We start from the raw sequence: 16,722 nt of genomic DNA on the forward strand, positions 1-16,722 counted from the left end.
GACATTCGCCGAAAGCTCTAAGAAATGGAATGAATTTATTGACACTACAGCGGTATGGCTGAAAGATTCAAATAGCCTGTTAACATACACATCTGATGAGCAGCTAGTTAATCAATTCGAAGAAATGCAATTACAAGAATGGGATCGCTCAAAGTCAAAAAGACGTCTCCTCAGTTAAAGCACGCTCTCGATATTAAACTTGATTCTGCTTGATTGACAGACTGCTGTCGCTGTCCTGCACCACTGACAGACTGAGGAGATTGTTCTTCCCCCACACTATGCGACTCTTCAGTTCCACCCCAAACGCTAACATTATTCAAAGTTATTGTCTGTTTTTACATGCATTTTATTTTTATTATTTTTATTTTTATTACTTTTTTTTGTATCAGTATACTGCTGCTGGATTATGTGAATTTCCCCTTGGGATTAATAAAATATCTATCTATCTATCTATCTATCTATCTATCTATCTATCTATCTATCTATCTATCTATCTATCTATCTATCTATCTATCAATTCTTCAGCCCAGAAAACCGTTGCTGCATCATCACCTTCTTCAGCAGTGCTGGTTGAACAATTGACACTCGAAAGAATCCTACAAAGGTCAGATGAACTAGAGTCCGAAAGCCAGGTACGGTCGCTAACTGCCTCAGGACAGCCACTGTTGTAAGGACACGGTCTTATTGATATATTAGCGCAGAATCAAGGCAAATGTCAAAGGGCAATTATTGAAATGGCTAAATCGTTAGCTGATCAAAAGATAACAGCTGCTCCAGTACCTCCAACACATCCAGCACCTTCAGCGTCGCGTGGTGAAGTACCACACAGACAGGTCCCTTTATTTTCAGGTGACCCGCTGACTTATGTAAAATTTATCAGAACCTTCGATCACGCTGTAGGTGACATATTAGCAGACCCACAAGATAAATTATATTATTTGATTCAATATACAAGAGGACCAGCCCAAGAAATGACTGAAGGGTGTACACGATTGCTACCAGATGAAGGATATGAAAAGGCTATAAAGCAGCTTGAAAGTTACTATGGCAACCAAGCGTTCATAATAGACACATACGTAAGTAAGGCTTTGAAGTGGCCCCAAATTAAACACAATGATGGAGAGACTTTGACAGACTATGCAACCTTTCTTGATAACTGTATGGGCTCCATGACTAAAGCAAGAAATCGAGCAGCATTTAATAGCAATGAAAATTTCCGTACTATACTCTGAAAGCTCCCACATTTTCTACAAGATAAGTGGCGAGACATAGCTTATGAAATTGAAGATGAAGAAGATAGAGAGATTGACATTCGCAATTTAACTATCTTTTACATAAACAGGCTAAGAAATGTATGCATTCCGTTTATGGTAGCTCTGAGTAAAAGAAAACAGAGACTGGAACTTGTGCCTCTGCTGAAGCCCTCAGTGCTAGAGGGTCTAAGAGGGGCCGTTCAGCTCATAATAGCCGTCTATTTTGCTCTCACTCTCTCCCCTTCTACTACTTCTAGTGGGTTGACGGTACGTCCCCATAAATGTGCACTACAAGTAGTTCCTGTTAAGGTAAAATCCAAGAAAAATGAAACATACTCCTTTATAGACCTCGGCAGTACAGTAACAATTTGCACTGAGAAGCTCCAGAGACAATTGAGCCTTCAAGGGAGAAGAACACAAGTATTCCTCAAAACTATGAGTAATTATGATGATGATTCAAAAATGTTAACCCAATGTTCTGTTTTATCAGATTTACAAGTCTGTGGTCTCAATGATATTGAATATATTGATTTGCCAAAGGTCTTCACACAGGTCTCCATTCCAGTGAACAGAGAAAGTATTCCACTACAAGAAGATATCGATAAGTGGGCATATCTTAAAGAGGTATGTCTATCTCATATTGACTCTGAAGTTGATATTTTAATAGGAATCAACTACCCATGAAATCTTCAGACGGCTGGAGAAAAATAAAATCAGGGAATCAACTACCCAGAAATCAAGCAGTCACGAATCATACCTAGCCAAGGAAGTGGACCTCACGCCATGAAGACTGCACTTGGATGGGTAGTTGGTGAACCATACAAAGAGATAGATGACCTCGCAAAACAAAATGGTAAGATGCCCAAAATTCAATCAATCGTGTGTCAATAACAGAGATTGAAGATATGTTGCTGCAACAGTATAACACAGATTTTCCAGAGTGCAACTGTGAAGAAAAAGAGGAGATGTCACAGGAAGACATCAAGTTCATGCGCATAGCCTCAGAATCTACGAGACTGGTAGGTGGCCACTATTGTTAAAATTTACTTTTGAAGGATGAAACACTTAAAATGCCGAATAACTTCTGTATTGCTGAACAGCGTGCTATTGGACTCAAAAGAAAATTGAGCACAAATTCAGGTTTCCACGAAGACTATAAAGCCTTCATGAAAGACATTATAGACAATGGTTATGCTGTTAAGAGACCCAAAGGAAGCATGAATTGCAATAAAGGCAGAGTGTGGTACATCAATCAATCAATCAATCAACATTTATTTATATAGCACATATTCATACAAAAAAATGTAGCTCAAAGTGCTTTACAAAATGAATTGAAAAATAGAAGACACAATAAAAAATAAACATAAGTCAACATTAATTAACATAGAATACATCGCACATCATGGTGTGTATCATCCAAAGAAAAATAAAATTTGAGTGGTCTTTGACTGTATTGCCACCTACCAGGGGACTTCACTTAAGGAGCAATTACTAAAAGGTCCTGACTTAACTAACACACTGATTGGTGTCCTTACAAGATTAAGAATGGAGCCAGTAGCCTTAACACTAGAATTACCAGAGCCTCAAAAACTGTTCTACCACCTTAAATCCCTTCACACCTCACTGCGCCTCTTTGTCTTCTAAATGTGCTGATAAAGAGAAGCTTGGAGCAGCCGGCTATTCCATCCCCCCACCAATTTAGAATGTGCACGAACTTCTCCCCTCTCATGCCTTGATTGAGTATCTGGGAGTGAAGTGGAGTTTTAGAGTGAAATAATAGATCGTTTAAATCTGCCTTAACATGCGACATTGACAGCAGCTTATTATAACTGCCTCCGTGGTGTAATAGAATCAGTTCTTGCCTTGGAACCAAAAGGTTAAGTTCGATCCTACACCAGTCCGTTTTGAGAAGTAAACTGCTCTTAGTCTTACTATTTTAGAATAAAAGCATACATTTGATTTCAGTCTGTAACAGCCGGTGCAATTTATGATCCTTGTGAAGGTTAGCTTTTTTTTTAATTCACTTTTCATTCTCTCAGTGGGTTCAGAATCAATCCATACAACCCCATCTGACATGGCTGTTTTCACATAAAGAAGCTATAGCTCTGCAGTGTACCACTTAGCATACTAGCAACATCCCCCACCCCCAAAGGGTTCTGACACACTGACACTGTCCAGCTGCCTTCACAGAAATCACCGTAACTTGATTTTCTTTTTATTCAATTTTATTGAGTGTTCCTGCCAGTCCCCGCATGTTGCTGTATGCTGTTTCTTTTGTACTCCAGGACATGCAGAGGACAGAATGGTAAAGAGCAGTAACTTTGGCGCTCTATGCTATCATCAGACTGGCTTACTTATGTAAAGAGAAATTTGGGTGGGATGAAGAAGTAGAAGCCAAACACATTCAGAAATGTAAAAAATGGATGGATGATTTGAAGTTACTTACAGACTATAAAGTGAACAGATGCTTCAAACCTACCGGGTTTGGAACCATGAAAATAGTACAGATGCACCATTTTGCAGATGCCAGTGAAGATGCATATGGCACTGTCACTTACCTTGTCTTAATCAATGAAGAGGGCAAAAAGCATTGTTCATTCCTGATGGGCAAGTGAAGAGTTGCACCATTGAAGCAGGTATGAAGATGATCCCGAAGTTAAAACTTGTGCAGTTAACATGACAAGCACAGAGGAGGCAACCGAACCCATCAACAAACTAATCACTTACTTTTCAGATTGGCATCGCTTGAAGAAAGCAGTGGCTTGGTTCCTCAAGTTTAAAGACATACTGCTACACTTAAGAAATGAAAGAAAAACATTTCAACTATAAGTCAGTCAGACTAAAAGTAATCCAGAAGAACAAAAATCACTCAACACAAAGCATATGAAAAGGTATAAACTGACTTTTAAGCCAAGTCCAATTTCTCTAGATGACTTAGAGAAAGTTGAAATAGAGCTTATCCGCTTCAGTCAACAACAAGAATTTCCAGAAGAATTAAAGGCTCTAAAGAAAAAGACTTGTGTTAAAAAGAACAGTCAAATCTATAAACTCGACCCGATCATACAAGATGGAATATTAAGAGTTGGAGGAAGACTCTGCAAAGCTGCAATGCCCAAAGAAGCTAAACATCCAGTAATTCTACACAAGCATTCACATGTTCCTTCTCTCATATTGTAGCACATTCATAAACGAATCGGTCATTGTGGGCACAACTACATGCTCGCACAATTACGGCAGAAATACTGGATACCTCAAGCGAATTCAGCTATCAGAAAAATAATTTCAAAGTGCACAACATGCAGAAGATACAATGAGAAAGCAGGTGAGCAAAAAATGGCAGATTTTCCAGAAGATCGCCTGGCACCAAACCAACCACCGTTCACCAATGTTGGAGCCCATTATTTTGGCCCCTTTCTAGTCAAAAGAGGACGAAGTCTAGTCAAGAGGTACAGAGTGATGTTCACATGTCTAACAACCTGAGCTGCGCACATAGAGATCGCACTTAGCTTAGACACTGATTCTTGTATCCATGCCATACTCCGATTTACGGATAGAAGAGGACAAGTTAAAATCATGCGCTCAAACAATGGAACAAATTTTGTTGGAGCAGAAAGAGAGCTACGAGAAGCTATTAAAAAATTTAGAACACAAAAAATTCAGCAACGCTATGATGCAAGAACAAAAAGACATCAGATGACCCAAATGGGACCCATTTGGAGCCACTCACACCCAATCACTTGTTATTACTGAAGACACAACCTGAAATGCCACCTGAACTCATTTCAGAAAATGAACCATACCCAAGAAGATGCTGGAAACAAATTCAATACATGGTTGATTTATTTTGAAAAAGAGTATTTGCCAATACTTCAAGAACGTCAAAAATGGCTTGCACCAAGAAGAAATTTAGAACCAGGGCACGTTGTTCTAATTGTAGATAAAGCTACACCTCATAATTCCTGGGTAATGGGTCAAGTCATCAAGACAATGCCAGATGCCAAAGGTGCAATCAGAGGAGTTTGTGTGCAGACCAAAACCAGCACACTGGACAGACCCGTGAATAAACTGTGCCTGCTTCAAGAAACAGCCAACGTTTGAAATATGAATTTTTTTAAATGTTTGTTTGCAGTGTTATTGCTAGTGATTTGAAAAGAATAGTTAATATAAAAGTAATTGGCTCATATTGAAGTAAAGTAAAGTAATTGTTTCCGCTCCAGCATAGCCGATTAGGGGCCGAAAATGTAAGAAAAAATCTTAGAAAGTTAAAGTTTTGTGTTAAACTAATATTAATGTTTGCTTAATTTGAATCTATACTAATAAAAGGCAAAGCCCTCACTGACTCACTGACTGACTCACTCACTCACTGACTTCTCACTCATCACTAATTCTCCAAGTTCCCGTGTAGGTAGAAGGCAGAAATTTGGCAGGCTCATTCCTTACAGCTTACTTACAAAAGTTAAGCAGGTTTCATTTTGAAATTCTACGCGGAACGGTCATAACTGAATCCTAGTTGCGTAGTGGCCATAGCCTGCAGTTCGGTCGCTGTGTGAGGCAGAGTTGCGTCACCCATTACCATGTCTCCCATGTAGTTGGCTGCCTGCCTATATTGCGTCCCCCATACCCACGCCTCCCACGTAATTGAGTGCCTACCCATATAAGGACGTCCGTCAGCAGCAATCCAATAGACACACTGCTGCTACGAGGCATTTGTCATGCCTAAGACGAATATGATTTTCATGAGATATGAGTTTAGTGAGAAGACGCAAGGTATAAATGAGACTTTTGATCACTTTGTAAAGGAGTAAAAATTGCTGGTGAAGGACTGTGCTTATGCAAACGAAGATGAGATGGTCAGGGATAGAATAGTGTTTGGCACAAACTCAGCCAAAGTGCGAGAGAAACTTTTAAGTGCTGGGTCTGAGCTAACATTAAGTAAAGCCGTGGACATTGCAAGATCGCACAAGATACTCACGAGATACAAGTTTAATGAGAAGACGCAAGGTATAAATGAGGCTTTTGATCACTTTGTAATAGAGTTAAAATTGCTGGTGAAGAACTGTGCTTATGCAAACGAAGATGAGATGGTCAGGGATAGAACAGTGTTTGGCACAAACTCAGCGAAAGTGCGAGAGAAACTTTTAAGTGCCGGGTCTGAGCTAACATTAAATAAAGCCGTGGACAATGCAAGATCGCACAAGATAGCAAACCTTCGATGCATGTACTCCAAGAGGCTCATGTGAACTGACTGTGAACACAGTACTCAGACAACAAGCAAAAGCTCCAAAGAGCACTGAACAAAAAACGCATTACACAATTGAGAAGGCAGCAAAAGAATATGAAGTATGTGACGGATACAAGCATATTCATAAGTGCAGCTACTGCGGAAACAAAGCACACGGTGGAAAAAGTCAATGTCCAGCTAAAGGAAGACAGTGAAAACGAAGATGAGATGGTCAGGGATAGAACAGTGTTTGGCACAAACTCAGCGAAAGTGCGAGAGAAACTTTTAAGTGCCGGGTCTGAGCTAACATTGAATGAAGCCGTGGACATCGCAAGATCGCACGAGATAGCACAACCACAGCTGAGAAACTTCGATGCATGTACTCCGAGCGGCTCATGTGAACTGACTATGAATGCAGTACGCACACATAAAGCAAGAGCTCCAAAGAGCACTGAACAAAAAACACATTACACAATTGAGAAGGCAGCAAAAGAATATGAAGCGAGTGACGCATACAAGCATATTCATAAGTGCAGCTACTGCAGAAACAAAGCACACGGTGGAAAAAGTCAATGTCAAGCTAAAGGAAGACAGTGTAAAAAATGTGGTAAATTGAAGCACTTCACTAAAGTTTACAGGACTGGGAAAGGTAAACCCGTGCATGCAGTGTGTGATGTCTCAGATTAAGAGGAAGACGAGCTTTTTATTGATGCAGTAAGAAAGGAACAACCCTCTGAATCTGAACAAGCCTTTGTAGACATATCAATAGGAAAGCAAGGTGTAAAGCTTAAGTTTAAATTAAGTTCATAGACACGCTGCCGCTAAATATTCACAGGCAAATCCACAACTTAATACCGGGAATGCTTGTTAAACATCTTAGATTCACGAGTACCGATTTGGGTAGTGAACACTTCGATGAATGAAACCTGTTATCTTTACAACGGTTGACAAACATGGAATATAACTTGAACACAACACATCCTCCAAATACGAACCTGATTGAAAGAAATAATGATAATCAAATCCTTGATGACAGCAACAGTGACAAAACAATTACATTGACAATCATTTTACGTTATTTTTAAAATGTTTCCTTTTCTTTTTCATAACTTCTTTAACACATTATTTCTCCGCTGTGAAGCGCAGGTATTTTGCTAGTAGAATATAAATTTGTTTCATAATCATAACTTATGGTACAGTCTTTTCCCCCTATAAGTTAGCAAGAGATAGAACCTTCTTACTATAACTGAGAAACAGTGTGATAATAAGCCCAGTTTTGGAAAGAACAGGTCCCAGTAAAGAGGGACTTGAAAGACCCATTTTCTACTCAGAGATGGGATAAGCATACAGTTTTCTGAACGTTTAGAAATGGTTCTGAAAAGTTTTGAAATGATTCAGAAATGTTAAGTAAATAGTAACAATTTGAGATGTAAGATTAAGCTTAGAATTGAACTTTTCTTAACATTAATTTTTCCTTTTTTTCTGTGAACTGTTTTACTTTGAAATCATTTCTGTGTGTCAGGCTTTTGTTGAATCCCATTTTTTGAGTTGAAGCTGCTGAACTTTGGTAATTTTGGGAATACGCAGCTACACATATAGTACTTCCTTATTGCTCCTGGTGGTCTAAATATTTACCTTATTATTTCAATCACTCTAGATATGAAGATAAAGTATAAAAAGTTAAAGGCAACATGAGAGGTTTTTCGCTGACAATTAGATGAACCAGTCGTACGTCTATTGTCCTCTCTTGACTTTGCTCTTTGTCCTTCTCCTCTTCTCTTCTGTTCTCTTCTCTTCTATATTCTTATAATAAAATTCCATGTCTTTGTGACATTAGCTTTGTGATATGGCTTTGTGATTTAAGTTTCATGACTTGGACTTTTACACACCTTTGATTGGCTGGATGTCAAAGTTCTGTTTCCAAGTGATAAGATAATCAACATCAGCCTGAAGCAAACCATCAAAAACCGATGGTTTAAGGTGATAAAATTCAGGAAGAAAAGACACTTTGTTAATTATGCTTGAAAAATGAAGTTCATCTTTGTTTATGTGAGCAGAAATAAATAAATTAAATTAAATATAAAATTACCACAGTACAGTTATCCATACAACAACGGTTCTTTCCTTAAAGATCTTCTGGAGTAAAAACTCTACACCCAACTTTATATTTATTCAGCACTTGTTGTTTTGCTCACAATGTCAGCAAATTTCTTTGTGTTTATCTCCATCTGCCACTTCAAGAATTAAATCACACTTTATGAATATTGCTAGGACTCCATTGTTATATTGGTTAGATGTGCCCTTTAGAATAGATTTTAAAATACCACTAATTGTATATAAAGCTTTGATTTATATGCTCTCTCATATATTTTGGAGTTCTTGTCCCCTTACAATATCCAGTCGTTACCTCAGATCATCTGACACTGGTTTGCTTATAACACTGAGAGCTAAGAATGAAAGAAGTGATGAGGTGACCTTTAGCTGTTATGCACCACAAAATGTGGAATACTTTAATAATAGAGATATACTAGGCTAATAACATTGATCAACACCGCCAAGGACACTCCCAAGCCCAGCTGCAAAATGAGTAAGGTGACCACCCTACCAAGATGACCAGAACTTGGGAACTGTAGAAAACAGACAAGAAACTGGATCAAACTCATTCGCTTATGCTACTGCATCCAGGGCAACGGATGTGCCAGCATTAGGGACCCAGGGTGCTGGTGAGAAGTACACTACTGGCTGAAAGACATTCATCACACCAAAATGAAAATTAATGTGTCTGTGTGGAACATTCAGTCCACACAAGTGTAAAATACCGATTACAGCAGTATCCAAAATGAGATTTACCAGCCATTGACGATACAATGTTGCTCTTCCACTATGACAGCAAGTAACAGGCATTGGATTTATGGTGGACACTCAGGCTGCTAGTAGCAGTATTTCCTTCCAACCAGTATCAGATTGTCTGGGTGTCCTAACCATCAGTGGCATCATCAAGACCAAAATCACCTCTGCCTATGTACCAACCATGTCCATCTCAGATCCGGTCAAAGATGCCTTCTACAAAATAAGCTGGACTAAGTCCCACAGAGTGAAGTGACCATTTTGGATGGAGATTTCAACAACTACATTTCTGCAAGTAGGTCTTTTTGGTAGGCATCAATATGTAAATTCGGCCATGGGGAGATTAGACAGTGGTCTGTACCTCCTTTCATTCTTCACATTCAACAACTTGATCATTGGTAGCAGCCACTTCCAACATCCCAAAAAACACTACCTCATGTGATGAGATTAAATCTTCACCATTCTTCAGCTAACGGAGGAAAGAATTTGCTGTGGGCAGCAAACTATCATCAAATTCACTGAATTCAAGTCTGCTTTCGACTGTGTTCACTGGCATGCCCTCTGGAGATCTTTGCAGATTGCTTGAATTCATCACACTCCTCCAAACACCGCACAGTGGTGTGTATCCAAAATTAACTATCTGAGCCATTTACTATTCAGACTGGAGTCCGCCAAGGGGATGTAGCCTCTCCACTGCTTTTCAAAATCATAATTGCTGCCATGATGAGAAAAGCATTCTAGGACAGACATAGAGTACAGCATGACTAGGATCTCTTTGTGACTGACCTTATGTTTGCCAAAGATAGTACCTTTTTCACCTGTTTTACCCAGTACGATATCACCTGCATTGCTTGAAAATCAATATGGATAAGACCAACGTGCTCTCAAGGGATAGATCACTTGCTATTGTCCACCTCAAAGGTTGTCCAGATTGATCAGGTGCAGGAAATCAAATACCTATGTTTGCAGGTCCAGGAGAAGAAAGTGACATGTACAGCATCAGGCGCAGCAATACAACAAAAAGATTAAAGGCACCCATCTCAGACCTGGTGATTGTGTGCTTGTGTCTAACAAGAATGAGAGAGGCAAAAGAAAACAGACAAGGTCTTGGGCTGACAAATAGGAGAGCACAGTGTTTACTGTTGTGGATGGAAACTCATGTTTATAAGATTAAGGATGAACTGGGACATGTGAGAGTGGTACATAGAAACTTGCCATTGGATGTTAGCTTTTTGCCACTGAACCTCTCAGTTGCAGATCCTGAAGAGATTGATATAGTCTTTACGTCTTCATGCAACTCTTTTGGAGACTGTACATGCAGTTCTTTGGCAGACGGTGAAGAAACTAACTTAATTCCTATTGATGGTAAACAGGATCATATCAGCTATGCTGGTCCAGGAGAAGATATCCAAATGGCCATGTCAAAGAAGTTAGCTTCCCACTCGCCTGTTGTCGTAGATGGTGACAGTTGTCAGACTTCCTGCTCTCCAACTCTGCTTCCATATCTGGAACAATTTGGGATAGATTTTCAAGATGAACCTATGCACAAAAATATTGTGTACGCTCGTTTCTACTCTCACATCACGATGTATAAAAACTATACTTGGTGTAAAGCCACCCACATTCTCATAGCAGCTTCCCACTTGCGTATGCACTTTTCTGCTTGGTTTTGCAAACTGGCAGCATCCAGTGTCAAAGCAGTGTTACTGTTTCTGTGTGGTTTCCCCTTCTTGTTTAGAGTCACATTTGTGATGTGGGCTTTATCAAATACACTGAAATTAAAGAAATATCATTTATAAATTTAAAGCACCTGATTGTAATCAACCTGTAATAAGATAATGTTGCACTGAATGGCCAAGCTATTCCAAATACCTTAGCTGCTTTAGAGTTGTTACTCACACTGCACCAATCAAAATATTTTAACCCATTGTGTCTTGGTGTAGAATCACAGCTTTACAGCAGTTGATCAGAAAGCTTTATGGCGGGTTGTGTCGACAGCACAGCAAACTATCGGGATACAGTTTCCAGCCCTGGAGGACATTTATAGCACAAGCTAACTCAGGAAAGCCACCAGCATCTGCATGGTTCCACTCAGCCATATGCACATTCTGTTTGAACTTCTCCCATCCAGAAGAGCCTTTCTGACACGGAACTCAAGGCTCAGAAACAGTTTCAACCCAAGAGCTATAAAAGCACTCAATCAGTCAATCAGGTGCTCCCAGCAGAACTGTTTGTACTTAGAATTATAATGACCTCATTGTAAACTTGCACTACAACTGTAATATTGCACAACCTGAGCCACTTCATGAACCATTTGCACTGTCTTCACAATATTTAAATGTATATTGTACTTATGCTTTCATATTGTAATTTTTCATAGTTTTTAATGTATCATTATCTTTATTATTTTGTAGGAAAATAAGTTCATGGAGCATTTGCATACCGAATCTCATTGTACTATACAATGACAATAAAGGAGAGTGCCTATTTACAGCTGATGCTGACTGGCTTCTAAGCTGATTTAGATTTGCAAGCGATATCCTCTTGGAGCTGTGAGCTGTTAGAATACTAGAGTGTATACTTGATTTCATTATAATGATGAAATCCATTAAAGCATGTATATTACATTATACAGATTAATTGTTTATTTAAATAATGCAAGTAGTACATATAGATAGTTAGTGTCAAAAGAGGTGTGAATTTGATTGATGACTTTAAGCCCCGCCCCCAAATATGATGGATGACACTAAGCCCCGCCCCAAATATGATTTATGAAAATATGAAATATGAAAATATGAAAATATGAAATATGAAATATGATATGAATATGAAAATGTAAATATGAAAATATAAAAATATGAACTATACCCCGCCCCTGGGGGGTTGGACCACCGTCATACTTGATCATCTCTAAACCCCGCCTTTTAGGGTGGTTCTTTCGTAAACCGGACACTTATCACTCCCCATTAACAATACTCACGCCCCCGAGTTACGCCTTTATCTCTCTATCCGCCTATAGGGTTAGGGAGAGGCATATCGCTTCACCCCTTCCCAACCCCGACTGTGGGAGGAAATGAAAGAGTTCTTGTATAAAATTCTACTCACTTAGTGAAAACGCTACGACACACAAAAGCAGACAGAATGGACGGTCTTGTGAACGCTCCTAAGAAACTGAAAGCCAACAGGGCCTTACGGGAGTTACGGGAACCACGCTTCAGCTCTGTCTGGTACGATTCTAACTGTGCTTTGTGCGGGTAGAGGTAAAAGAAATGCAGAGGGCCAGCTCACGATCGCCGTTTCCAAGAAGGAGCCTATCCTACCCGAATATACGATGCGGTCACGAAGAGGAAGATAAAGAAAATGTGATAAAGGATCGAGTGAGTGAAATTAATTTTTCTATAAAAGACTGGAGTTTTTTTAAAGCTCTTATGCCAAATATTGATGAAGCTATTTATCAAGGAAAACTATCCGACCAGATGAAAAGAATTAAAAGAAAATTGGAGGAGGAGTTTAGCATGTTGAATAATTCATGCTCGGAGGAGGAGGAAGAAAACTGGGAGTCAACCGCCCCCTAAGTGAGTGGAGATAAATACAGAGGTCTTTTCCATAGTCTACATTAACCTAAAACCTTATCGAGATGTCTTCAACTAACTACCCTTCCGAAGCTGGTGCTAGCTGGGCCGGTCGTCTCCCTGTTCTCTCGGCCTCTGAAGTGGCAGAAGTCCTCAACATTTTGATGCGCTCCGAAGAACCAAGCTCCGGGGGTATGGAACATACGTCCGCCGCTGACTACCCGTTTTGGCGGCTAACCTTCAAACCAACACCGCTACTCTACTCCCGGCGAAGTGATCGACCCTAACCTACAGCCCGGCTACTCTGCGGCAGACCAGATGCTGACAGACAACGATGTGTTTTGGGCGGGTAACAACCAGCACCCTGCCGGCTACGTACCTGATCAGGTCTGTTGGTCTACGGAACAGACAGCGGCAGTCAACGACCTGTTTTGGCCCGACGACATCGTACCTAACTCCGGGTACTCTGCTCCTAACAACTCACCTTCAGACCCACCGTCTTGGCCGGATCTTCTGATGCCCTCGAATGACCAGATCTATTGGCCCGAACCTCAGTTACCCGCTCCTGATGATATGTACTGGCTGGACAGTCTCCTGGAAAACCGTACAGGACCTGACTTTTTTGTCCCTGCTGAGGATACTCTGGGGAGCCTGACGGGCGCTGAGGAGATAGCCATGCAGACCATGCATCAAGAAGAGACTGTGGACGACTTGGTAGAGGCTCTGGCCTCTTGGAAGCCATCGTCCCAGGATTCTGATTATGAGGGCATGGACATTGAACAAACTGACGGTCTCTGGGTGAAACACTTGAAAGACTCTGAAACTGATCAAGAGTTTGATTGCGGCTCTGCTGGACATAATAGTCGATCGGGACCTAAAAAGCACCTGTCAAGGTTGTTTCATAGATCACCCCAGCCAGACGCAGCATACGTGTCTGTTTGAACCGGACTCTGTTTATCGGGTTGGCCGTTTTCAAGAGGTTCTGACTGTTTTCCGCAAACCGTGGCTCAGGAGCCTGGTCATAAAGACTCTGGGCTGCTTTAACATCTTTCCGCCTTTTCACAAGGTTCATTCATTTGTTCAAAATGCTGTAGATGAACTGGAAAATGAACATTCTATTAGCGAGGCTATTGTACAGGCCTTTCACAACATGGACGATCCATCTTACTCTAAAATACGTGAAATAGCCGATGCTTTCTCTAAAAGGCATTTTTCTGTACCAGACATGACCGATGCACCTTTGGGGTTTTACGGGAGTATGATATAGAAAAATCAGACGAAGTGTCTGAACTCAATGTGCCTGTACTATGAAATGTTTTAAATGTTTTAATACTGCTGTTTTGAAAATTACCAATAAATCCTCCTTTGATTTTTAAACCATTGACATTTTTCTTTCACCGTCGGCGATGGAGGGTTACTTGAAAAAAGTTTATTATAGCCCGGCAAATCCTGGTAGCTTTGGGGAAAAGACTCTTTGAAAAGAGCTCTTGAGGTATTGGGTCAGAAAAGTAATGACCAACAGGTGTCGGATTGGTTATCCGGTCAATATGCTTATACAATTCACAAACCCGCTAGAAGGCATTTTAGGAGAAATAAGGTTTATGTATCCGATATAGACTCACAATGGCAGATGGATTTAGCGGACATGACAAATGTGACCGAGCATAATCGGGTTATAAATATTTGTTAACATGTATCGACGTACTTTCTAAGTGCGCGTGGTACGACCCTGAAGAACAAAACGGGTAAGGAAGTGACGAGAGCCTTCCAAGACATTCTGAGCGCGGCGTACTCCAAAGAAACTCCAGACCGATAAGGGGAAAGGAGTTTTTCAACCGTGATTTTCAAAAGCTGTTAAAGAAGATCGGGATAAAACATTTCACCACTGGAAACGAATTAAAGGCCTCCGTGGTGGAGAGATTTAACCGGACATTAAAATCTAAAATGTGGAAATATTTCAGGCTTATAACACGAGAACCTACATCGATAAATTGCCTGATTTAGTATACTCTTACAACAAAAGTTATCATCGAAGCATAAAAATGGCTCCTTCCGATGTAAACACGTTAAATTCTTGGAAAGTTTTCAAAATTTATACGCCGCCAACCCCCAGGCCCGCCATTGTTTAAGTTTAAAGTAGGAGACACGGTTAGGGTGTCTAAAACAAGACATCCTTTTGAGAAAGGTTATGAACAGACATTTTCAGATGAAATCTTTACCGTATCTGAACTTGTACCTAGGGCCCGCGGTGTACAAACTGAAAGACTACGACGGTGAAGAGATTGTAGGTTCCTTTTACGACCCCGAATTACAGAAAATTAAAGTCGGGTCCACAGACGTTTACAGGATCGAAAAAATACTGGCCAGGAAAGTTAAGAATAAAAAACGACTCATTTTAGTCAAATGGCTCGGCTGGCCAGAAAAATTTAACAGCTGGATACCGGAGAGCCAGGCCCAAGATGTTCAATAAAATCCACAGGGCTCCTAATCGACTCTTCATTCTCTAGCGGTATACGATGGAGCGCAAAAGTTTTTTTGTGACACTTCCGAGCAACGCTTCCTCAGACATTTTCCCTAGCAACACCATTTCCAATTTCACGAAGCTTGCTAAACCCATAGAATTAGAAGGTTCTTGGGAAGTCGGTCTAGCAGAAGTTCAGTACCCACATATGGAATACCATAGACAAGCCAGATAATGAATTCTACGTTTCGGCCCCCGGTGTAAAAAAACATTACTACATTCCATGCGGCTATTACGAAGGTATTCACGACCTACTGTCTTTTATGAATTCGACAACCTTAAGCCTGCCCACTTTGACCGATGTTGCAGCTGGATTTGCCCTTCTGAGAACCCTGCGAAATTCAGTTATAATGCTGTGGAACGAAGAGTCTACGTGGTACCGGGTGAAAAGGATGAAACTATACACTTAAAAGGACAGCTGGGTCGAATATTAGGAGCGCATCCTGATCAGACTCGGGGTTTAACTTATAAGGCTCCTTTCCCGCCGACATCAGGGCCGGCTTTTACACTTTGTATGCGTGTATGGAGATATGGTATCTCATCAGAGAGTCGGAGACAGCTACGTACCCCTTTTGAGGTGTGTTCATATAGAGGATCAGGCGAATAAAATTACAACCATCACATATGACAAACCGCATTATGCGCCGGTCAGCAAGAATCATTTTGACACTGTGACTATTGAAATAAAGACGGACCAGAACAAAAACGTGCCATTTCAGTTTGGTAAGGTGATAGTGAAGTTGCATTTCAGACCCGTCAGGCATTGTATGCACGACTGATACAATGAGGTCTTACCAGGACCCGACACCTTACATCCAATATTATCAGACCCAAGCGGGTAACGGCTTACCGGGATTCTCTGGATCCCCTGTAATGTATGGTGGGGGGATTGGAGGTATATTTCGAGGACTGTTTAGAAGAGCTTTACCTCTCCTGAAAAAAGGCTTTGACATCGCAAAACCACATATCAAATCCGGCTAAAAATATTGTAAAAGATGTGATCACCGGGGCTATATCCAGTGCTGCAGGTGGAGTCCTAGAAAAACAGGAGGGAGCGGGCTTGATGGTCATGAGAAAGACAAAACGCAAGAGACCACCGGGGTCGCGTCAGCCCCCGACAGCTAAAAGGCCAGGCACTATTTTTGCAGCATTCTCTAAACGTCGTCAGAAGAGGAACAAGAGTAAAGCCCGCAAAAGAAGAGAGACATTTTTTAAGAAAAGATGGCTTTCGTACACAGAATGTCCGAAGAGTGTGTCAAATCTGAACTGGATCTGTTTACGGTGCCTTTCACTCAGACGAGTGTAGAT

The sequence above is a fragment of the Polypterus senegalus genome, chromosome 3 (genome assembly GCF_016835505.1).
Source record: "Polypterus senegalus isolate Bchr_013 chromosome 3, ASM1683550v1, whole genome shotgun sequence".
Lineage (NCBI taxonomy): Eukaryota > Metazoa > Chordata > Cladistia > Polypteriformes > Polypteridae > Polypterus > Polypterus senegalus.